A 25,264-nucleotide genomic window follows, 5' to 3' on the forward strand; every position below is an offset into this window, starting at 1 on the left:
ATCAGTTCTGATGGCTGAAAGATTTTATAGTTAGATTGCATCAACCAGTGACTTTTTATAAAAGAGGTGTTAAAATGCTTACAAAATCAATAAAATTTTAAAAAGCTTAAGCACCAGTGTCTTATGTTTTTCTGACTCCCATTTTGTGCTTATGCTACAAATGCATATAAGATAGTGACTTTCATTAAGTTGTGCTTGGATTCATTTAGCTGATGTTTACTTTGTAAGATAATATTTTAGATCATGATGTTTTAATTCTGAAATACACATAATACATACACACACACATTCAACTTTTTCAGAACTAAAACATACTTATATGCTTTATTGTCTCCAGTCACACTTCCAGGGGTGCTGATCAATTTCTTCACACCTAGATGCCAACATCATGGAGTGACAATGCATTTTTCACGTCCTCAGGTTCGCTGCAATAAATAAGCTCTCAGATTATTCCAACTTTCTACTCTGGTTAATGCTGGAAAGGTTTTTGGTATCTGATAGCCAGACATGAGAAAATTCTGTCTTCCCAAGCATGGACAGAAATGTACTTCACTTACGTGTAAAATTATGAAGGGTGTAATTTTGCACTCAAACTTTGATTATAATAATTCTTTCACTTAATATGCCCTGTTACTTCTTTGCTCGGCCCCTGGAATCTGACAGCCTTCTCTTCCCAGAAGAGAACAAATAGAATTTTGCCAAAATATGGCTTGGAGGGGAACGAGGAGTTGACAGTTTTATTACTCCTTTCTTATTTGTGTTATCCTATAAGTTTGACTCCTAGATTCTGACAGCTTTCCAAAAAGTGATCTTAAGACTTTGCAAGTGTCCCATGAATGACAAATTCATGGCAAATTTTGACTGTTTTATCAAAGCTGGTCAAACAGCACAAAGTTTTCTTTCTGAAAACCTCCTGCAGCTGACACAGAAAGGTAGTAACCTGACAGCTTAGATGGGTAAGTGTCCATGATTAGACCTCTTCCTTTGGGTCCTGAGGTCAAGACACCATATATTCTGGGTCTGGAACTCTAGTCTTGGTCTAAGAATCCAGAGAATCCAGAGATTCCCAAGAGAGCTTAAAACTTGAAGCATATAGTTAGGTTATATTTTAGCTTTAAAGCCTATAGAGGATCTGGTCCTCTTAAAGCATCTTCTGGGTGAATCTTATCAAGGTGATGATAGAACCCAAAGCCTCTCTTGAGAAGAATGAGGAATGAACTGAGAATGTTTATCTAGAGAGAAGAAAGGTTCAGTAGGGGACCCATTGTGTATCTTCAAGGACTAGGAAGAATTCCAGGTCTTACTATAGATGTGATGAGAACAGCACCCTGGCTCTCTGGATCATGACAGTGTCCTCAGCCCCTAGAGCTGATTTTAATTGATTTTAATTCCTCATACATGGGCCTGTGCTCTGGGACTGAGGAGCAAGGTTGCCCTTCAGCTCTTTCCCTGGAGCTCAGCCATCAGCTCTCACTCAGCTCCAGCATCATGGTCTTGGCATTTGGTTGCAAACAATACCATTCTGCAAAAGTCTTACAGTTTAAAGCAAGAGGCAAGATTTTTACTTCACCTTCTCTAATGGGAGCTTGTTGTCAAAACAATACATGCTGGAAAAATATTAAATTTTATACTAATAAGACCATGGAAAACATGTCTGCCCAGTGGGGGTCCACAGCGAAAGTTTCAGTATAAGAGGGCCTCACAATTCCAGCAGGTCTCTAGCAGATTCAGTGACCTTTTGTAGGACTCCTTGCAACCCACAGGGTGCTTGGTGGATGTTTATACTGCCAGGCTTGTCAAGTTATTGCCACTCCATAGATATAACAACAACAAAATGTTTAAATACTATTAGTAGAAAAATAACACTATACATTTTTGTGGAGGACACATCTTTGCTAAAAGAAGTAACTCTTTGAGGCCCAATGGATGCTAATGGGAAAGCACTTGGGCTGCACATCATTCTGAATGTTCATTCTCAGGTTCAAAGTTATTGTAACGAGACTTTCATAGCTTGATAGTGTTGGCCTGAGGGCTGCATATGCTCACCCATTAACTAACCTTCTTGTGTCTCCGTTATAACTTTCTCATGCAAGCTCAACAGGTTTTATTACAAGTAGTTTCCTGGAAGATAGGATTGTGACTTGCTATAGTCTTCTTGTCACTTAGGCAGAACCTTCGAAGGGAGAGATCCTTAATGGATTCACCTATATCTAACTGGCTTTCAGAGATGCAGGTCCAAAAGTAGATCTTGTTATTTTCTCAGAGAGAGTAATACTAATCAAAATTATAGCCACGTGATATATGCATGAGAGATTAATTTCCATGAAAGCTCAAATCACCTCATCAGACAGAATGGTAATTGCCTTAGATAAGCTCATCCTGGCCCACCAAGTAAGATCTATGTGGGAAGGCACTTGATAATCTATGTCATCAAAGCACAATGGTAATTTATGATTAATGGCATCAAACAATAATAGCTTAACATCAACGAATACTTTCTATGATACATTCTAGGGCTTTACTTATGACCAACTTCTCTAGTCCTTATGCGTTAGGAAGCATTCTAAATGCTTTCATATATTCATGTATTTCACTATTCATGAGTTAGCTATTAGTATTACCATCTCCACTTTATAGATGAGTAAACAAGCCCAGAGAAGTAATAACTTGCCTGAAATCACTGGGCAGTGGTGGAACTGGGATTTGAACACAGGTTTATGGCTCCCCCCCGTCCCCTTTTTAAATCCCAATATATTATACTCTTCTCTGCTCTTTGGAGATGCATCGAATATACCTGCACCATCTGCTCAATGAGCCCCTCCTCCCAGATAATAACATGAACTCTGAAATGTTATCCCTCACACTCATTTTCCTGATTTTCAATGTCCACACATGCTCTCTTAGATGATGTTAACCTAATTGATTAGCCATTGTCAAGGCCTGATCTTTCTGCTTTTAGCCTGGGCCATACCTTTCAAGGTGACTTTTCTCTATGTTTGACCTCATGCATCATGTGCTGTCTTTATCTGTCTGCCTTTCAAAAGGCTGGAGATTCCCCTCCAAGAGTGTGGGCTACTTGGTATTGTCAACAGATACATTCAAATGTTTTAGGACAATCTATAATACATTCAATGAAACACATCAATTAAAATTCAAAAAGAAAGACACAGAAGGGGGGAAAAGTGATGAACAAAGTCATTCTATATCTCAAAATATGTTGTCCTGGAATCTTTGCTAATATGATCGGTAAATGTCACTCTCTTTTTATTTAACTTTTTGAGAGCACCACGTCCAGCATCACACAACTAGAGAGAAAGCAGTTATTGAAATTTGAGAACTACATAAGAGGTAGAAAAAGAAATGGAGGTACAAACCATGTCTAAGCCAAAGAGACAGCTTGTACTTATTCCTTCACTGCTCGGAGAAAAATAGTATCCAATATCGATGAAGTAGGCGCTTGCAATGACAGAATTCTGTCAATACCAACTGGTGGAGTGCATTCTATTTGCTTGTCAATGCACTTTTTGATAACCAGAGGCTTTGGCTGTGCATATACAATGACAAATAAAAAGCTCATTTCAAACAGCCAGGGGCTTCCAAACATCTCAATATTTTTCATAATGTGTGAAAAATAAGGTTTTTTGCTAATGTCTTTCTCACATTTTTGTCAGAAAGTTTTAACAATGTGACAGCAATTTCTGAATCTATATCGTGTGCCTTAAATGGCTTGCATACATTAAATATTCCACTTGAAGTCTGCATTGCAGGCTGAATTTTGCTTATTCCTGGCATTATGGTACTAATGAGAGTAGCTATAGCTAGATGTTTTAAGTTACTAGAAGTAAACGGTAAAAGGCAGGTGTTTGGAACACAATTAAACCACTTAAATACCCCCATTAAAAAGGGAAATGACTACATTGCAAGTTAGAAATAATATGCTTTGAAAAAAATTGCTATTAAGTCCATGTTAATAGAACAATTGGTGGACAGTGCAGAGAAGAGTTCACTGGAGCATGGGGGTGACATTTAGTGAGTATGCTCTTATTGACTGATGCCAACCAGCTTCTGATTTGTTGGATTCTGTTCTGATTAGTGGGTATCTTGTTCTGGTTGATTGATTCCTATCAACTGTTAAATATTTAGATTGACTCCTAAAACAATTGTTAAATATTTTGAATATTACCTCCACTTGAGACCATACTCTAGCATCATCTAGCCAACAAAATCCCAATAGAGAGCTGTTATCAAATACCACATTTCCTAGCAATAAAAGGGCATCCTTGGATGTATTTATTTATTTCATTAAGTATCTTAGAATAAATACCAAAAAGAAAGCAATAGAATGGAAAGCTGCAAAATAATGAAAAAAATTATTTATAATAGTAAACAACCATTTACATAAACGTCATATGTGCCAGGCACTGTTTTAAGCACTTTACATATAATACCCCATTTAATTTTCACAGCGTAGATGAGTACTGTTAGTAACATCATTCTATAAATGAGAAATTGAGGCACAGAGTGAATGATAACTGGCTGAAGTTTACTACCTAATAAACTGCAGAGAGTGAATTCAAATCCAGGGATCTGGCTCCAGAGTCATGATCTCAACTCCTCTTCCATCTCCATTACAAAAATATGTACAATTTCATATAAACACACAAGTTAATAAATATTTTTTATTGAGTTTATTGGGATAACCCATTGGTTAATAAAAGTATGTAGATTTCAGGTGTACAGTTCTATAATACATGGTGTGTATATTGTATTGTGTGTTCACACCCAAAGTTAAGTTTCCTTCTATCACCCTTTATCCTTCAAGTGCCCATCAGTAGATGAGTGGATAAAAAAATCTGTGGTATACTTACATAGTGGAATACTAGTTGGCCATAAAAAAAAAGGAACTCTTAACTTTGCAACAGCCTGGATGAGCCTGGAGTATATTATGCTAAGTGAAATAAGCTAGTCAGAGAAAGACAAACACCATATAATTTTATATGTGGAATCTACTGAACAAAATAAACTAGCAAACAAAATAGAGACAGACTCATAGATACAGAGAACAGACTGACAGCTGTCAGAGGAGAGGGGTGTTGGGGAGGCTGGATAAGAAGGGGGAAGGGATTAAGCAAAAATCAACTCATAGTTAATAAATATTTAAAAGCGATAGACAGAAAATATATGAAGAAATAAATCCTATTCTAACTACAGTAAAAATTGCAGCCTTTTTTTGAAATTAGAGAAATACAAATGAAAAGTCATCCAATAAATTTTTCAAGGTATCAAAATGAGTAATGTGAGCAAGCTCCATTTTAGAAGGGGCATGAGACAGCAGAACCACTTCTGATGGCTGTTGGCACAGCAAATTGACTGATGTGCTCGTCCTGTAAGATGATTTGAAAGCAGCTTATTGGAATCTATGAACCATAGTTTGTTTGCTTTACATTTAGGAATTCCAGTTCTGGAAAAATGCCTTAAAATGATTGGGGAATAAAAGTTATATCTTACACAGATGTTTGCATCATTGGTGTATATAATAGTAAAAATTTGATAATAATTCAGATACACTATAAAAGGGAAACAGCTAAGCAAGCTGTGTTATACTAAAAACACAGAACATCAAATAGATAATTAAAAATAAATGTATAAGCTTATAATATGTGAGTTAAAAAATGAATCTGAAAATAAAATAGGCTCAAAGATCTGATTCACTGATTGAACTATGGGAAAAACAACAACAAAAAAGCCTATAATTGTAATTTGTTTAACATCTAGAAAAAGTATGGATATAGAAGTTGCATTTTTATTAGTATGTGTTTCCTTTTTTATTGATCTTATGGTACTTAAATTCTCATTGGCTTGCTGTCTTGTGTATCTAAAAACAAATAAAGAATATAAGGAAGCACACATCAGAAATGGGTCAATTTTATATCTAAATATAATTACTCTACATCTCAGATGTGATCCCATACGCAGCTTCCTGGGAACCCCATCTGATAGAAACAGTAGGAGAAGGCATAAGAGGGAGGAAAAAAAAGAAGTAAATGCATGTAAGGTCAGGAAAAATAGTCTGAGCATTCATCATTCTTGGCTGAAACATACATGTGAGAACAGCCCCACCCATAACTAGTCACAAATGGCCTGTCAAAATAAAAAAGTAAAATAGCAGCATATGCTGGAAACTTTGCTGTTTTTATGATAAGCAGAGACATTTTCTCGCAAGTCTCCCCTTCCTTCACACTGCTGAGAATCCAGCCTTCTGTATGCTGTGATTGCAGACTTTTTCTGGGTAAATTTTCGACTTTTTCTCACCCTGCGGAGTGATCTTCAGCATCCAAGCTGAATGTGTCTGTTTGATATTTCAAAAATAACTCGGTTCCCCGGAGCCTCTATTTCCATTTAGCTCCCATCCCCCCACCACTCCCACAATCATCGCATGTTCTCCATGGAGTCAGATTTGCTTCCATTGGTGTCATTATGAACATTAAAAATAGAGTTTCAGAGGAGAACACAGATACTCCACCGTGCTGTACATTTTTCCAAGAAGCACAACACTGCATAATTTCTCAAATGCGACCCTGTTTTCATCTTGCCAGCAATTTGGCAGTTCTCAGTTTTCAAAGGTTACTGCTCTGAATTTGTTTTCTTGGTAATCTCGCAGCCCATTTGTTCTGCCTAATGCTGAAAATCTATGTAAGATCTTGACCTCCATATGTCATACACCAGTAGATTTACCCTTTCCTTGAAAATTCTGTCCTACACTAAAAAAGGAAAGAAAAGGAATTTCATGACTTGTTAAAATGACATGTGGGTTAAATGTTTAAGGAAAAAGTCAAGGGGTCTCAAGCCCTAGGTAGGACTTAACTCTCTGACTTTTGAGAGTAAGAATATCTTTCCAATTTTCTAGGACACACACCGAAAATTATTTATCCCTGAAAGAAAACATTCAGTTAATTTACCAGGCCTGTGAGGTATCTATCTTGCTCAGAAGGTAATTCCACCTTTATTTTAATGAACATATAAAAGGGAATAATTATAGGGTCATAAACCACAACAAACAAACAAACAAACAACAAAAAAGAGGGAAGCCAGCCCTGTATACAAAATAGTGTGGAGATAAATATTTAAGTGACAAATGAACTTTGTCTATGGACTGGTCATTTTCTATGTGTTTATTGAATACCAAGTCTCCCCAACCAGCCTACTGGGATCTCAGGTTCTATGGAGTCAACAGAATTAAGGCAAGTTTCTTAACCTCAAGAGATATCATTTTATTGAGGGAGAATTAACATGCCTGAAATAATTAGAGAACAACAAATGCTAAGCCATGTGACTACATAATTTTGGAAAGGAAAGGAAGTAGAGTGTGAGAGGAGCATTGAGGGATGAGAAGGAAAGAGATGGACAAAGGAGGCGAAGAGGAAGCTGGGCTGGCATGGGCAGTGACAGTGTACCAGGCAGAGAAACAGCCTGGGTAGAGACCCAAGGGAAGAAGGAGTAAGACGAATGTGGGGTAGAGGATGCGGTTAGATAAGGAGGGCTGAGGATGGACCATGGAGCTCTGGCCCCCATGTGATAGGCAGTGGGGCTTTCCTGAGGAAAGGGTGCTCTAGGAAGAATTGTCTGGTACTGCTGGGGAATGGGTGAGTGCAGGGCAGGAAGCTAGAAACCTGATCCCCTCACTTATGCTGCTGTGAGTTTGAAATATGACCATTTCTTGAAAGAGAACCAAGGGGAAGTTTGAGGGAAGAGTCAAAAAAAGATAAAGGAGAACTTGCTGTAAGCTTTATCAGGAATAGAGTTGAGGAGTGGGTGACAAATGGACCTTACAGTTGATGTTATACTCTAAACATTTGACAACTCTGTGTGTGTGTGTGTGTGTGTGTGTGTGTGTGTGTGTGTTTATTTTTTTGCAAAGGCCATGACATTTTCATATAAGAATTAAAAATGTAATCCTAATATTTATGGAGGACTTTAAAAATAACGACATCACTGATAAATGGGGTAAATGTGGAAGGCTGCTGGTCTCTTTTCTGGTGGGTGCATATGTACACACACACATACCCATCTAAGTCTGATTTGCACAGAATACATGTCCTTTTTTATTTAATATATTTTATTGATTTTTTTACAGAGATGAAGAGAAAGGGATAGAGAGTTAGAAACATCGATGAGAGAGAATTATTGATCAGCTGCCTCTTACACACCCCCTATTGGGCATGTGCCTGCAACCAAGGTTCATGCCCCTGACCGGAATCTAACCTGGGACCTTTCAGTTCGCAGGCCGACGAGCTATCCATTGAGCCAAACCGGTTTTGGCAGAATACATGTCCTTAATCAACTAGTTTCTGACTCCCAGAGCCTTATGCTCTGTGGGCCTGGAGCTGTTTTGCCTCTTACCCCCCTAGCCCCCTTTCATGATGCCCCTTCCACTCTCTCTCTGATTCCTCAATGCCAGACAGATCTGGCCTTTGCTGCTGCCTCTCAGTTGTCATTGTCCATTGTCTACTTGGAGATAATTCTACTGAGTCTTCCTTGAGTCTAAATCCTACTGTCCTTTGCATCCTCCCAGGGCCGTGTGTTACTCTGCCATCCATCTTCCACTTTTGTCCAACTTGGGGGATCTGACTGGCAGTCAGAAGTGCCCAGTGCTGGGGCATTGGCCTGATGCCAGGACTTTGTTGACTGCAGCGATGTGTGTAGATTAATGAGCACAGAGCACACACGCACAATAACGGGCAATCAGGCTTTCCAACTGATTGCGTGATTTATAGAAGAGATGGTCCAGCCCCTATAATATACAGCAGTGGCATCATATGTGTGAACTAAGAATCTGCGAAATAAATCAAGCCCCAGAACCTTTAGAGGCTACATGTGCACCAGCTGGTCAGCGGGAGCTTTGTGGTACAAACAGCAAATAGGCAAGGATTTATTTATTTGAACTCTAACATGTATGCGTGACTTTGCATTAAGAAAACTCCAAGGGGAATGCTCCACATTTCATAGTAAACAAAGGGTGAAGAAAAATGTGTTAGGAGTGGTGATTTGGCCAGTAATAATCACGGAAGAGCAATAGCTTTTTTAAAAAATAAAATTAAAGCTCTGATGCACGACCACAATAGATGCCTATCTGAGGCAGCCTCCAGTGTGTCACTGCTACTGGCTTTGCTTTAGACTCTGTCAGCTATACAACCCATGCCACCCAAAGGGATTTCACCACGAGAGCTCTGAGCTCTTTCAGAGAAAGAATGTGTCTGTGACATAACAGAATTTTAATGCTTTCTTTCATCAAAGCATGAAAAATTTATTAAATTAGAAAAAAAAGTCAAGATCTTTAAAAATTAACATTTATTTTTTGTTTGTTTTTTTAAATATATTTTATTGATTTTTTTTTATTTTTTTTTTTTACAGAGAGGAAGGTAGAGGGATAGAGAGTTAGAAACACTGATGAGAGAGAAACAGTGATCAGCTGCCTCCTGCACACCCCTTACTGGGGATGTGCCCACAACCAAGGACACACTCCGGACTGGAATTGAACCAGAAACCCTTCAGCCTGCAGGCTGACTCTCTATCCACTGAGCCAAACCAGTCAGGGCAAAAAATTAACACTTCTTTATGAAATTGTAGTACAAGTCAAATTTAGGATTTTCTAAAAATGAAGACATTAAATAAAGCAAAGTCCATAGATTTTGAACAACTACCAAATGTATTTTTGTCCTAAACTTACTTTGGTACTTTAAAAAAGAAAAAAAAAATTAAGTAGGATGGAAATTTATAACATTATAAGATTTTTGGGAAAATCAGAACACTTGACAAAATTCTTTTAGTAATTTCACAGTTTAGGGGAAAAAAGTATCTTCAAAGAATTATTGAGATTCCAGGAACTTCCAGGCACTACGCCAGGGTCTAGGCATTAAAGAAGAACAATCAGTCCTGCCTTCCTAGAGTTTATGTCCTGGAGGGAGAGACAGGAGTAAAAAGTAAACAAATCCATGAGATAATGATAAAGTATGACATTTCACATGAAGGCAATAAACAGGGTTTACAAGAGAGCTCAAAAATGGGGTGAGACAGTGGTCAGGAGGACCTCTTGGCAGAAGTGGCATTGGGGCTGTGATTTAAGGGATGCAAACAAGTCCAGAACATTTGAGTTAGAGGACATAGTGAATGGAGGTAATGAAAGGAGGCCATTCTGTGCAGGGCTGGAATTAGGGTAACAGGGGCAGTTATGGAGACCCTGGCCTGCTCTTGTGGAATCTCTTTGGCCATCACAAGCAATTTGGATTTTTTTCTAAGGGAATAAAAAAAAGTCATTGAAAAGATTTGAGCAGGAAAGTGATCCGATCTGATTGTCAGGATCCTATTTACATTTTTGAAAGATTACTTTAGCTCCTTGAGGCAAATGGGTCAGAGCTGGCAAGAGCCGGGACAGAGAAGTACCTGGAGTCACTGAGGAAGTCTGAGGAAGAGAGGATGGAAGCTTGAAGTGGTGCTCTGTCAAGATGGAGACAAGTAGACATGCTTGGGTACATGTGTAGGTGAGACTAACAGGACTAGCATATGGGCTGAAAAGACGAATCAAGGATGACTCCCAGGCATTTTGGACTTGATAATGGTGGATAATGGTGCTATGTACAAGGCTTGGAGGGAGAAACAGGGTTTGGGAGGAGGAAGGAGAGATAACTGAGGCTGACAGAAGAGAATGGTGGAGACAAGAAGGCCTAAACACAGATAGATTAAGCCATTGAATGAGGCCTGGGATGAAACAATTGTATGGGTGGAGTTGGAGAGAAAGACAGTGAGTTGAATGCTAAAGTCCTTAATGAAAGACAGGGGAAAGGGGTGGTGATTGTTGAACAGCTGGAGAGGGGTAGTGAACATCATGAGTTTCATGTGAGCAGGGTTTTTAAAGGAGGAGGAGAAATGGTGGAGTGGGGAGAGAGGAAAGATTAATGGAGTGCCACATGAACCTCCCTGAGAAGACTACGGGGGACAGGCAGTCCCAGGAGCACTGAGAGAGGAGTTTGAGAATACCGAAGTGCTTCCTGAGCAGGCAGGTGTTCCAGAGGGCACCGTGATGTATAACTGATATATATCTTTTATCTCCTTTGACCTCATTTTTTCTCTCCCAGCCAAACATCCACACCTTTTCACCTGGAGCGAAGGCTCTTATCTTTTGACCTGGATCCTCTAGCTCACTACAAATTCAGAGAGGTGCCAGGTGGAGGCCAGCCATGGCTCCCTCTTGGTTTCTGCGGGTTGGAGCACATTACCTAGCAACTCAGAGCTTTCCAGGTGGTGACAGAGTGTAGCCCAAGGGGAAAGAGATTCCATATTAGACACGTAAGACAAGGATTATACTGACAAACTAGCCCAAAATTGAACATATCACTGTTCCCACATGCAGACAGGTACAGAAAGCCTTCTCTATGCACCTAGGCCTTTGCACAACAGAAACCTGTGCTTCTGCCCTTGCTCAGAGATCATTTGTGCTCCTTACGAACTTAGGTTGAGTTGCCATCGGTGGTGTAGACTGCAGGTGGGATGGAAGTGGAATTAGAAATAATAAAGGGGAAGAAGAAATTACATCAAACAATTGTTCTCCAATTCCTAAGCAGAAATAAGAAATAAGAAAGAACACCGTCACTCATTCACTGTGATGGTACACCCATGGGGTATAAGGCTTCAAGGGCTTGGGAGGTTATTATGGAATGCCGGGTCTCTTGTACACATAACCTAAGAGCCAGAGGCACTGAAGAAGATTATCTGAGGATCCTCACGCAACAGGGTTTCTTCCTTTGGAAAACTGTATTTTAGACTGAGGCCTCAATATCTCACAAACAAGTTAGTTCTGACAGCTTACACTTTAGCTTGGGACAATGAGAAATAGGCAGCCATTCAAAAACGTAACACCTCTCCCTCTTCTTCCTGTACCCCAAAACTCTACAATGCTAATAAATCCCATGGAAACTTTCAAACCAAACCATCACTTGCTCCATCACTCACTTCATTGGCCCAAATATATCTTCAACCTTGCTCATGCCCCCAGAATTTCTAGCTATGGTACAAACAACTTACCTTTAAGATATAAGATTATGAATTCAATCTTTTTCTAGGCCATCTGGCTTTCTTCTTGTTCAAGTTACAGAATTATCTTCAACTATGTCCAACTCGAAACAGCTTTAAGCCCAAGTAGATTCAGGTCAGAGAGTCTACTTCATAGTTGGTATCTAATAAGGACTATTTTCTTTCTTCTATTATCATATCATTATCGGTCTTGGGGCATTCTTATGAGCACATAGTCTTGGCATTTTCTATTCTTCTTGACCCCCTTTACTATTGCTAACAGGATATGCAGAAGTGATAGAAGTTTTCTTCCCTTCATTTCTCACTAGTTAAACAGCTGAAGCTGGATGGATCAGAAAATTAGATTTACTATAAAGATTACATATAAAATAGAAAAGCAAATCAGGGATGAGGTGCTAACTCCAGCCACAAGTTAGAACTGAAAACATGTAAGCAATTATTGAGGGAGACTTTGGTTCGCATAAGGTGGTCAGGTAGATTTTCTACCAAATGGTATGTCACCAGCTCTTGATGGTTAGGAAGAAGTCAGCTCTCTGCCAGTCAGAACATAGTGGGGATGAGGTGAGAAGAGACAGTGCAGATCTGGACTTCTGCCACAGGCTCAAAAAAATGCGGGAACACCGTTGGCCTTGAGATACCCAGGCAAGAGGACACTTTGTGTTGTTTTGGTTTCCATGGCCACCCTTCCAGTCCCACAACAATAGGACTTGGTACAACTGCCTACCAATGACTGGGTGGCAGAATCCCAGCTCATAGCTAGGGATTTATCATGTCAGTTTTCTCACCTATGACTCTAGGCAAAAAAAATAAAATAAAATAAAAAATAGTAAGAGATTAGTCATCTTTCAGAGTACATGATGCCTCTCTCTGTAATTCCAGCACTTCCTTCAGGCAGAATGTTGTGTGTTTGTCCATGTGGGTTTTTTGTTTGTTTATTTGTTTCTTTATTTAATAAAGTACAGCAAATTTTAATGGAAGGAAATTGAGCCTGTATCATTGCAAGTCTTCAGCCAGCTACTACAAGGCTTGTCTGGACAGGCTCACGAAGACTCTGAGCTGGTGGACAACTTTAATGCCAGTGACCTCCTTAATATTGCTAACAGGATATGCAGAAGTGGTAGAAGTTTTCAGAACTCTTGCTGATCACAGCTACCAACCCTTGCTGATCACAGCTTCCTGGCACAGTGGAAGATTTCTCTGAAAAGGTGCTGCTTAAAAAAAAAAGAAACGTTTCTCCCAGAGGCTCTTCTTAGCACATAAAAATCCTAATCACTCACTATTCATGTTTTGTTTTGTTTTGTTTTTGTTTGTTTTCCTGTAGGTTCATTCTCGCTGATTTGGTGAACCTGAATTGTCATTGAGTGACCATCATTTTCACTGGGGGGATATGTGGAGAGAAGGTGTGCTTATTTAGGTTTAGAATATGCATTAAACAGAGCTTGCCACACCAGAACTCTAAATTAGGTCTTTGAATCTACAAATCATGTGATTGCTATTACACTCAACTGGAGCCCTACTTGTGCATCTATCACCAGGTAATGATAGCATGGCTTTTAGAATTAGCTTATTAGACAGCTACTTCAATCTTCCCTCTGGAAATGTGGAAATTGTACAGCTGATAATATCATGGGTCTCAGGTAGCAAAGAAAAATGACATTTAGTTTTCTCAATCTATAAGCAGTTTGACTTTCTTCATAAGAAAAGTCAGGAAAATCCAAAGAAACTCCAATGTAGCATTGGTATTTGACAACCAGGGAGCATATTTTTCTATTTCAACAGTTAGATGCATCGCACACAAAAGCAAGAGTAATAACTGGACACTAAGAATTACCATAACCAAACCAATATTTTCCCCAAGATTGAAAAAACAAGTACCATTTAATAATAGATGACACAACTCCCACACTTGGCAAAGCAATATTTTAAAACTAAAATTATATTGTAATTAGCCTTTCAAAAATGTGAACACTTCAATATAGGAGTCCATTAATAATCTAACCGCTGCTGCTGCAAAGCATGTTCCTCCCACACGTGTAACTTAATTAAACTCAGTTTCTTGTTCCAACCATCAGACAGACATGAGGAACAGGTGGCTTCCAACTTAGAGATAATGGAAAGATGTGACACTTCACACGTCCACATGAACTTATCTAAGTGTCTTCCACCTTCTTTCTCCTGGCAATTTCCATTTTCAAACACAGATTTGCTTCTACTTTATAGAATTTAAAGTTCAAGCATGACCTAGGACAATTCTAATGAAAATTAAATGTAGATTTATACAGTGGTCTTTATTATTCCTCATACAAATATCTCAACCATTTCTTCCCTCAAAAAAAAAAAAATCCCCTTACTTTCTCATAGAGCTAGGAGGTTAGATAAGTGTTAAGAATAATTACACACTAAATGGTGTGATTTCAAGGACAGTGAGAGGGGATAACAAATGAAAGCCACAACCTCTACCTGCCATCTCTTCTTTCTCTAATGGGCTATAAGTCAAGTGTCATTAATTCAGAAGCCTGGAGATGCAGGCAGGTGGCTGGAATGAGTGAAGATGACTGAGTGTAGGAGAGGAGGAGTTTTGCTAACTGGAGAATGCATGCTCAGTCTAGACTGGCAGCCCCCACCCACCTCCAACAGATCTTTGTTTTGCCTTCACAAGGGTTGCCAGATCATCCGATGCTTCAGGATAAGAAGAAAAATTCAAATTTTATTTTTTTAAAATGTGGTAGTTAATTAAAAAATTTAAAGCCATCCACCAGGTAGATCAAACCAATATACAGGCCTAGAGCCACCTTGGAGGACCACTGCTGATTAGGATGTTAATTTGCTTTGCCTCCTAAGAAGAGAGATGATTTATCAGTCAAACTTGCCATGAAGTACATCTATGATCTGAGAAGGAACTTTGAAGAAGGAAAGAGGCAAAGTAAGTGTGTGTGTGTGTGTGTGTGTGTGTGTGTGTGTGTGTGTGTGTGTGTGGCATTGTAGGAGGGAGGAGGCAGAGGTGGGGGGGAGAGTCCCAAAGCATACTAAGCCTCAGAGGTCAGAGAAGAGGGTCTATTACAATTAAAAGATATAAATCATAGGGATGTTGGGGACACAGTTGCACAGAAAAGAGAACTGAGGTCCATCTCTGCGTTCTCTTTGAGTAGGTCTGGCACTGTAGCAGGACTGCTGACATTGGTGATGAACACAGGAGTGCTTCCCTGAGCACTCAGGCTTCCATTGGCTTCTCTTGATGTCCTACAGCAAACACCTGATTCCTTCAGCCTGGACAGAGTGCAGAGAACTAATCCCATGTGGCTTCCAATGAATAGCCTTCCAGCTGTAATAAATGGGAGTTGGAGCATTCACACTCCAGTTTCTCCATCTTCTGGGAGGATCACTCCACACTATTTACAGAGTTCCCAACAGGATTGAGCTCCATGTGTCCACAGTGGTAACCATCTCCACTAAGCACCCTTTACTATTTTCCTGTCTTATTTCCCCACTCTCTCCCTTGTACTGCTTAAGATCATCACCCAAACCATTTAAACTCAACTCTGAGTCTCAGATTCTGCTTCTGGGGGAACTCCAGGTAAAGCCCTAATTACCATGAAAACATCCCCAAAGGTCTGGCTTGTATTAGGTGATCTAAGACCTTGGAAGGGATTTTTATATGATTGAATAGGTAGTACCATGTTCTCTTGTCTCAAAATTAGGATCATTTTATAAGAGTTGACACTCTAAGTTCAAAGTATAATTATGAAGATCAAATAAAATAACGTTCATAATGTGCTTCACATGTTAGCAAGTGTTACATAAATGCTGTTTTATAACTCTCCTTGTTATTAAAATCCAATAATGCTGTGTCTCCAAGAACAAAGATGGGAGTGATGGTGGAGAAAGAATAAGCAAGATGAAGTTCTTGCTGAAACCGGTTTGGCTCAGTGGATAGAGCGTCAGCCTGCGGACTGAGGGGTCCGGGGTTCGATTCTGGTCAAGGGCCTGTACCTTGGTTGCTGGCACATCCCCACTGGGGGGGCGGGTGGTGTAAGAGGCAGCTGGTTGATGTTTCTCCCTCATCAATGTTTCTAACTCTCTGTCCCTCTCTCTTCCTCTCTGTAAAAAAATCAATAAAATATATATTTTTTAAAAAAGATGAAGTTCTTTGCATGGTAAGTCTCAGAGCAAACATGTCTGACTGCATGAGGCAACTTTTATAAGATGCCTTTAAATTTATGACATTGAAACAAGGTAGGTGAGTCCATCAAGGTAGCACTGTGGAGACCTATTCTATTTACAACACATTTAATGTATTTAGAAACTGAGTTATTGTTCCCAGGACTGGGACAAGATGAGAGTGGCCGACAAAAGTGGCCAATGGAACACATAAAGCCAGAGCTTCACAGAAAACTTCACCTGTATAAACTACAGTGACTAATTCAAACAATAAAGTATTTAGTGTCTATGAGATTATTTATAGTAGAAAATTAATGTGTCTTTTATACCTGATTTAATGGTCCTTTAAAGAGAAAAAGTATAATCACAGCATAATCAATGAAATGAATGATATTTACAGGTTGAATAATAATTAATTATAAGAAAGGGTGATAATTTTTTTCTTTAGCATTTTTGACAGTTGTGGTAGCCTTGAGCTGTGGTTAGAAATAAGTAACAGTGTGTGTGTGTGTGTGTGTGTGTGTGTGTGTGTGTGTGTATAAAGCTGAGTGCTTTAAACACTGTATGCAGCAGATATGTACAGGTAAACCTTGTATTATGGCACTGTGTTTTTTTAAAAATTGAAGTTATGTGGCAGCCTTGCTTTGAGTAAGTCTATTGGCATCATTTTTTTTCAACCGAATTTGCTCACTTGTGTCTCAGTGTGACATTTGTGTAATTATAGCAATATTTCAAACTTTTTCATCATTACTGTTTTTATTATGGTGATCTGTGATCAGTGATTACTTCTTTCCAGTTACTATTATAATTGTTTTGGGATGCCATGAACTGGGCTTGATTAGACAGGGAACTTAATCCATAAATTCTGTGCATGTTCTGACTGCTTCATTGACCAGTCATTCCCCCATCTCCCTCTCCTTAGGCCTCCCTATTTCCTGAGACATCACAATATTGATTATTGTGATGAATAATATCACAATTAATAACCCTACAATGAGCTCTAAATATTCCAATGACAGAAAGAAGTGGGCATCTCTCATTTTAATTCAAAAACTAGAAATAATTAACCTTAGTGAGGAAGTCATGTTGAAAGCCTAGAGAGGCCAAAAGCTAGGCCTCTTATGCCAAATAGAAAGTTGTAAATGTAAAGGAAAGGTTCTTGAAGAAAATTAAGAGTGCTACTCCAGTGAACACACAGATGATAAGAAAGCACACCAGCCTTTTTGCTGATATGGAGAAAGCTTTAGTGGACTGGAGAGAAGATCAAACCAGTCACAATATTCCCTTAAGCCAAAGCCTGATCTGGAGCAGGACATAACTCTTTAATTCTATGAGGGCTGCATGAGCTGAGGAAGTTGCAGAAGAAAAGTTCAAACCTAGAACAGGTTCATGAAGTTTAATGAAAGAAACTGTCCCCATAACATAAAAGCCCAAGGTGAAGCAGCAAGTGCTGATGTAGAAGCTGAAGCAAGGTGTTCAGAAAATCTAGCTCAGATCATTAATGAAGGTGGCTATGCCAAACAAGAGATTTTCAGTGTAAATAAAACAGCCTTTCATTGGAAGAAAATGCCATGTACTTGTAGAACTTCCAAAGCTAAATGCCTGGCTTCAAAGGTCAGGCCGACTCTCTTATGAGGGGCTAATGCGGCTGGTGAGTTTAAGTTGAAACAAAAGCTCATTTACTATTTCAAAAATTCTTGGGCCCTTAAGAATTACGTTACCTCTACTCTGCCTGTGCTCTATGAATGGAACAACAAAGCCTGGATGACAGCACATCTGTTTACAGCATGGTTTACTAAATATTTTAAACCCACTATTGAGTCCTGCTGCTAAAAAAAAAGGTTTCTTTCAAAATATTACTGCTAATAGACAGTATACCTGGTCACCCAAGTGCTCCGAGGGAGATGTACAAGGAGAATAATGTTGCTTTCATGTCTGCCAAAACAACATCAATTCTGCAGCCCATGAATCAAGGAGTAATATGCCCATAACAACCTGTGGGGCATGTATTATAATTATCCCCATTTTACAGCTGAAGGAACTGAGATAATTTGCCCAAAGTCATACAGCTGGTAAGTGGCAGAGCTGGAACATGAACCCAGGCACTGTACTTTTGGATCTTTCTAACTTCATACAACACAGTCTCTCTAAGATGGAGTGTTTATAAGCATTAGGTACATGTTAAAGCAAGAAATTCATTATTTTAACTTTCCTGTGCATTCCCAGATCATCCTTCCTCTGGCTAAAACATCTTAAGCATCTCAGCAGGAAGCCTCTCTGTCACAGTCTTTTTTCATTTGCATTGTTCACTTCCTACTTCTACAGGTTTAAATTCTATACCCCCTTTGCTTAACACAAATGCTACCTTGTCCGAGGAGCCCTTCCTCTTAATTCCTCTTATTTTCTGCCACAAGTGTCATATCTCTCCTTAAAACACCTTCATACTTTATACTAATTTTATGGAGCTTGTCACCCTATACATCAGTGACATATGTGTGACTTATCCCCACTGTAGCAGCACACTCTTTGTGTTCATTGGGGACCTTTACAGTGGGAATCTCTCACAATGGCCTACACAGAGCCTGGTCATTATATATATTGAAAATGAAAGATTTATAAATTAGTGGATGGGTTGGGATCATTGGATTGAATAACAATAATTTCTACCTATAACCATTTACCTCTATTTTACAGGTGAAGCAATTGGTGCATAGAGAAGTCACTCAAAGAAGATTCTTTGAACTTTCCCCATACCCAGGAGTAGCATAGAGATACAGATGCCATGAGCACCTAAGTCTTGCAGAAATTAACTAGCATAGCTGCTTGCATGAAATAATGACTGCAGTCTGCTCCATGAGCAATTGGTGGCAAAAGGATTCTGAGAGTTGTTTGAGGAGATGGATGTAAATATGCATCCATCTCCTCAAACCAGGGTAATTTTCTTACCTTTTTGGTTTTTGCTGCTAAGGTCATTGCTTTTGAGCATCACCTTGCTCTGATTCATGCTTTGCTATAGATGTTGAAAAATATCTCATTGATCAGGTTTTACCAACTGTACAGGCAAGAGATCATGAAAGGAGAGAGTGGCTGACATGGGCCTGATTACTTTGCTTACAAAAGCTTTTTGTAGCTGTCATTATCTGGGCTTTGCTCCTGTATACTATAGTGTCAATTTCTTAGAGAGATTGAGCAGGGCTGCCAAAGACATTCTTCTTTGTCAAGTGTTGCACATATTATTGAGTTTGTACCCAGGGAAACATTTATCTCTTGTGGCAGCCTTGCTGCCGTGGGAGAAATAGCAGACTCAGTCCTAGTGAAGTTTAAGGAGGTCTTGATAGAACAGAGGGATGGGTGTAGAGCGAATGAGAGTCATTAGTTTGAGGATGTATGATCAGTGTGTCAGCATAGTAAGTTGACACAAGGATTGAGAGTCAAGCCTTTCACAGCTCAGTTGAGATCACTATGTGTTTCTTAGACACACCCTTCTTTGACTTCTATTACAGACTATTTTTAAAAGAGCCAACAATGATTCTTTATTAATGATGAGCAATAGCTGTATTTGATTTATTGGTGATACTCAGGATTTTATTTTTTGAATCATAATCTTACTGTATCTTAATCCAAAATACGTCAATATCATCACAACACACAATGCAATCAGAATGCTCTGGTTAAAATGGTATTGTCTCATGGACTGTTTCTTCCTTTTTCTACCTGCTTTAAATATAGCCATGGTACCAGGGCATCTCTAAAAGAAGGAGCAAAGTCTCTACCAACTGCATTATCAATTGTTAACCAAGAGCTACATGAGACCATAGTTTATGATGCAAGGGGAAGAAAGAATGTAATTGCTACTTCTGATGCAAGAGGCAGAAATAATCCAATTTTGATGAACGATCTATATTTGAGCATGGAATTAGAAAAACCCTTCTCTCTCTTGTAAAATGGGCAAGCAGGGTATAGATACGACTGAAAGAAAATGAATATCTAGATCTTTAAGTATTCTGACCCAAGGATTCTGCTTGATTTTCTTTCTCAGGCACAGCAGTATTGGGGGGGAAAACACCTCTGAAATTTGACACATTCTGTATAAAGTTTTATTTATTGCAAGAAACCAATATTCCTTTTTTCTCTGACTTTTCACACCAAATGAATTCAGCACACAACCCCAGTTTAAAAATAATATATTTTCAGAAGAGAAAAATCAACTTGCCTGTACATGGAACATTTCCAAAGAGAGAACATGAACAAACAGGTTTTTAATTTCAGGTGGGAAGTAAGCCTTTTGGTCCAAACTTAATTGCAGATGAGAAACTCTCATGTCTAGGACTTAACTAGCTACCACCGGATGATGGCTTACTTTACATATACAAATTAAAATCAAGTTATTTATTTATAGAGGAAATAGATAATTAACCATATATAACACACAGCAACAGTGAGGATCTCAGTTTTCTAGAAATCAGGTAGCTGAGGATGTTTTAGTCATTATCTTATCCCTGGAGATCATGTTCTCCTTCACACAAGTAGCATTAAGCTGCTTTTTCGGTGAAGATTGACAACCTGAAGAGCTGTACCTCCCAGTGCTGAGTAGAGAGCTGGCTGTGTGGCAGCTCCCAACCTCTGTGAGAGTTTAATCCTCAGGAACTAACTGCATCTTTACCCGCAAGACTATTTATTTCAAAGAGCAAGTATCTGACTTCTCCCGTTTTATACTCTGCTGGGTTTTGAAAATTGGAAGCACATTGTTCAATTAAGAACCAATTAATGTGACATTCCAGCATGAAAGAAGTGTGAGGCAAGAGGAACCCACTGCAAACTAATCAGGGTAAAGTTTTATCGAGTTGCTGTTTCTTAAAGGCATAAGAGTGTTTTGCCCTTATACCACCTCCAGCTCTTCGAACTTGAGTTCTTAAACTATGTGGGGTCAAGCTGAGTCAGGATCATATGGCGCTCTTCCCAGAGGAGCCCAATTTCTGCAAAAATGTGCGCCCCGTGGGTGCACTCTTTCTCTCACATTGGTATTTAGTCATTACTTTGCAGCTGATGTTCCTGTGTGTCATGTGATTTGAAAGATAAATAGCAACCAGAAACCCAAAGGGCAAGTTCTCAACCCAGTTCTCTCAGGCACAGTCTGTGCGGTAAACTTCAGTCTCCTCATCTCTGAAATGGAAGCAACAGGATCTATTAAATGGAACAGAGTGGCCGTGCCACTTGCTACCAGAGAAGAATAAGCCCTGGTTTTTGAATAAGTGCCAGCCTCAGCAATTAATCCATCAACTGAAATTCTTCTTGCAGTTTCAATTAGATTGAGAACCCTTCCCTGGTTTCCACTCAGGCTGTTGTGCAACATTTTCACAAGGCTAACAGCTGTCTGATTCCACCCCAGAGAGAGCTCTATTTCAGCTTCTCTTGCACGTCTACTTCGTAAAGCACTCCGGGATCCAGGGGGTGAAAGGCACTTATCAGCATCGCAAGATGACATTTGTTAGTCGCAAGTAAGGCTTGCTAAAAAGGCCGGCAATGATTACATTCTTGTTAACAAGTCACTCAACATTCTAGTTGCATTTACTCCACCAAGATCTAGTTGAACATCAAAGAACTTGGAGTAGCAGATTTCATAGGGATTTTTTTAATGTCTGAAGATCTCCTAAGTAGAAAAAAAAAATCAAAGATGGAAGTTCATAATCTCTCAGCATCATCTCCCATTTCAAAATGCTCAGCATCATCTCCCATTTCAAAATGAAGATGCTGGAAGATATTCTATATGGTTGTTTGGCAGATTTATGTATTTTTAAAAATTTCATTTAAGGAAGCTTTTCAAACAATATTCTAAAAGAAACAGCTTCACCAACATTCTCTTCAGAGCCAGAGAACCATACTGGATTCCCTTTCCTTCATTTACTCCATTTCCATCTCCCTTTTCTCATCCAGCCATTCTCACCTCCTACAGTGCTCCTTTTCATTATGTATTTTTAAAATATATTTTATTGATTTTTTTTTTTACAAAGAAGGGAGAGGGATAGAGAATTAGAAACATCAATGAGAGAGAAACATTGATCAGCTGCCTTCTGCACACTCCCTACTGGGGATGTGCACACAACCAAGGTACATGCCCTTGACTGGAATCGAACCTGGGACCCCTCAGTCTGCAGGCTGACACTCATCCACTGAGCCAAACCGGTCAGGGCTTTCATAATGTTAAGAGACCTCAAATACTGCTGTTAACCTAAGAATAAAAAGACCTTTCAAAGTGAGAGGCAACCAGCACCTATTTGAGCTCAAAGAATAGCTATTTGGGATGCACTGATTTAGGCATGTCAACATAAAATATCAACACAATGGAGTAACCATTTTAAATGGCAAGAAAATTATAATTCGACATAATCAAATACTTGAATGCAAATGAAAGTGAAATATTAACCAAAATAAAATTTCTGCCCATTTGCTTTCTTAGAAGTGTCTTTTATATTTATCTACTATAACCTAGTGATACCTACTCTCTGTTTTGAAAAGTAGACCTAATTTTACTCTAGTCCTAAAGAAGTCCTATTAATTTAAAAGACTGTAGGTATTTAGTGAGAAGATTCAACTACAGAAAATATAAATTATTCTCTTTACATGATAAAGGCTATAAGATATTTTTTAAATGGTAACCAAATATTTGTGGCTTGTATACTTCCTTCCTCATTACAGTGTTTGTGACAAAGATGAATTAATGCTGTGCCTTTTTCTGTTCTCATTACAGCCTTGATCTTGAGATGAAATATTGGATGCTTAATGTTTTTATGAATTATAGCAGAAAACTGTACAATACTGACCTTTTTAATATTCCTGTTTCTGACTGGCTGCCATTTCCACTCCTCCTCTTCCTGTACAATTCCTACTAATACGGAAGAAAAATTTAGAACAACTAGCCAATGAGAAAGCAGAATATTGAAAAGGTCAGCAGAGAACAGTCTTTTCTATAAATTCAAAGAAATGTATTAAGACATTGAAATCCAGACACTATAACTCATGCTTATGAACAAAATATGTAATTCATATTTGTGAAAAATAACCTTGTTTTAAAGCCTTCTCATTACTGTGAAAAAGAGACAACATAATTATTCAAGACTAAAAGCAATCTCCTAAATATTTTATCTTGTAACAGAATGAGAATTGCAAAAAGTTGTTGTTGCTTTTGGTAGAAGGCTACAGGCAGGCAGAAGAGGCCCAGCAGAGAGGGAGAGGAAGGAAGGAAGACCCTGACCCATTTTCCCTCCCACCTCTCATCTCCCACTGCCCACTGGCTGAACCCAGCTGGACACCAGGGGACCAGAAAGGTCGGTTGATTCAATGCCTTAAAAGTTCAAGCTCCAGAGGTAGAGAGTGGGGTAGAGAAGGTCAGGGCTAACAGTATTATCCAGCAAAATGTCTAATGTTGGAGAGGACCTGACACAGGAGTAGGAGAAATTGGGAAGAGAGGCATCCAGTACAGGGAAGCAAGGGACATTCTGAGCAGTGGGAATAGCATGAGCCAAAGCTGAGAACAGCCTCTTCTGCTCAGCACTGATACCAGCAGATAGCTGGCTGGAGACATGGACATTTATTCTGAGTTAATGTAATGTTATTCACTCTAACCAAAAGCCACACTACTTTCTCTGGGTTCTGGCAGTGCCTCTCTCTCATGTCCCTCTTCGGTTGGGTAACAGGTCCCCACAGTTGCTGGCATCACCACCTATTGTTGGTTTTCCCTTTGCCTGCCACACTTTTGTGAACTCTCCCTTCATTATCTCTGGGACTGATATGCTCCCCTGTGAATCTTGTCCTTCACCAACCTCCAATGAAGTGACCACTGCTTTTTTTGTTTCCCTTCTTGTGCTGGTGCTCTTGAATCATTGCACCACTGGTCATACTTCACAGCCCACATTTGTTCATCTCCTCTGTGGTCTGGGAGCTCTTAGAGAGTAGACTGTGCCTATTCCCCAATCCTAGAGCCCAGAATTGGTGCTAAAAGGCTGTATGAATGAGTGCACCACTGGGAATACTGCCCTGTATTGAAGTCAGTGTAACAGACATTTGTTAGAATAGTTGAAATGTCCCAGAATTTTGGAGGGAATTAATATTTGCTTCATCACGGTGAGCTCTGGTAAATGGTTTGATTACTCAAGCTTAACAGGTTTAGAGATTCAATTTTTAATCTCAAGAAGAGTCTAGTTAATTGATTTAAATTTGCCAAACTTAAGAGATTTCGATATTTATAATAAAACTAGAGGCCCAGTGCATGAAAATTCATGTAATGGAGGGGGGTGGTTGTCTCTCAGCCTGGCCTGCCCCCTCTTACAGTCTGGGAGCCCTCAGGGACAGGAGGCAACCTGGTGATCAGGGGAAGGTGATGCACCATCACCCCTCTGCTGCTGCCACTGCCAGCAGTGCAAGCCTTTGCCAGCCCTCCTTACCTGAGCCTCAGGCAACCCTGGGTGGCTGAGCTGCCACCATCAGAGCCTTGCCTGTGCCTCAGGCCGGCTCTGGGTGGATAGAGGGCCGTGGGGACTGGGAGACTCCAGAGGAAGGTGTGCGGAGCAGCCAGGCCTGCCTGGGGTGAGCCCAGCCTTGCCACATGCCTGCCACCCCAGCGGGGCCGAGGAGACTGGGCACTGCCATCTTTGTGGGTGCCACCATCTTTGAGGGCATGCCAGTCGATTAGCACTGCCATATTTGTGATGGTATGAGGGTCAATGAGCTTATTCCCTATTTATTAGATAGGATAATTTCATGTTAATAGTTGATGATAAAAATGGTGATTGCTCAACAGACAGCAGTTATTTTTCCCTGAGTTTTATTATGAAAAATTTCAAACATACATTTTTTTTGAAAAAACAGGATATCCTTATACTCACTCGTCACCTAGATTTAATAACTAATAAGATTTTCCAAACTTGTATCATTTAATTATCTGTGTTTATATGTGTATACACATATTCATCTATAATTCTTTTTGCTGATTCATTTGAAAATAAATTGCAAACATCATTAA

General features: G+C 39.4%; 1 long non-coding RNA gene across 1 annotated transcript in view; it reads left to right on the forward strand.

Moving 5' to 3' along the window:
• LOC118708948 overlaps positions 1 to 4,710 on the forward strand; it is a 41,921-nt gene extending 37,211 nt beyond the window's left edge. Inside the window, exons 4-5 of the long non-coding RNA XR_004984773.2 lie at positions 795 to 956; positions 3,282 to 4,710. This is a non-coding gene — a long non-coding RNA (uncharacterized LOC118708948). The remainder of the gene's footprint in view (positions 1 to 794; positions 957 to 3,281) is intronic.
• The last annotated feature ends 20,554 nt before the right edge of the window (positions 4,711 to 25,264 follow it).

The sequence above is a fragment of the Pipistrellus kuhlii genome, unplaced genomic scaffold, assembly GCF_014108245.1.
Source record: "Pipistrellus kuhlii isolate mPipKuh1 unplaced genomic scaffold, mPipKuh1.p scaffold_m20_p_7, whole genome shotgun sequence".
Classification (NCBI taxonomy): domain Eukaryota; kingdom Metazoa; phylum Chordata; class Mammalia; order Chiroptera; family Vespertilionidae; genus Pipistrellus; species Pipistrellus kuhlii.